The sequence below is a fragment of the Poecilia reticulata genome, unplaced genomic scaffold (genome assembly GCF_000633615.1).
Source record: "Poecilia reticulata strain Guanapo unplaced genomic scaffold, Guppy_female_1.0+MT scaffold_243, whole genome shotgun sequence".
Taxonomy (NCBI): domain Eukaryota; kingdom Metazoa; phylum Chordata; class Actinopteri; order Cyprinodontiformes; family Poeciliidae; genus Poecilia; species Poecilia reticulata.
Genome location: NW_007615032.1, coordinates 21,506 through 22,365, shown reverse-complemented (window position 1 = coordinate 22,365; position 860 = coordinate 21,506).

Sequence of the window (860 nt, the reverse complement as noted above, 5' to 3'; positions counted from 1 at the left end):
TTATCGTGTCTTATGTGGCAGTAATCCACTGTCAACGTGAGCTACCGAATGCAGTTATCGTCCTAAGTCCTGGGTAAAACTTGAAAAAGGTACGTTAACTTTAACGTCTTGCTAATAACTGCAGCTAGCTGTTTAACTTCAAGCTGACGCTGACTGTATATACTTAGGCAGTGAACAGACAGCGCGACCCTGCCTGTTTTATTAATAATTCAGTGCGATAACGTTAATGTAAAAAAAAAAAAAAAGTTAACCCCTACAAATGAGTTAATTGTCATTCTCTGCCTCCACACCCCACAGTTTATGGACGCTAACTAGTCTTTGTTTTGACGTGTAAAAGTAAAGCATGGAGTCAGCTCGGTGACACCTTGCAGTAATGTAATGTGACGGGGATTTTTTGTACATGAATCACATATTAAGACCAAAAAGCTCATTCTGAAGTGGCCAGAGACAGTTTTATGTTGTCTTTAAGTGAGTTGTTGCAGCTGTTTTTAGCTCTTCATTTTAACCTTATACGCAGTCTTCCAGCCTCCTTTATTTCCACATCTGAGAGATTTTGGCGAACAAGATCCTTAAAGCTCAGGAAGAATGTGGGCCTTATTGATGATGGGAAAACAAAAACACTAGCGACTTATAATATCATGCAACTTTATGGTAAAACAWGAGAAACTTAACSTATATCACAGGACTSTTCTCTATAATTTAATGTTCATTTCCCCTCTACATTTTATCAAATAAAGGGATTAGATTTCAAACTGTTAGTCGGATTAATTATGATTAATCAATTATTGAAATAATCCTCAGTTCATTTAGTAAACAAATAATTAACTGACTGAAAAAAAGCCCTGTTGCTGAAAAAACAA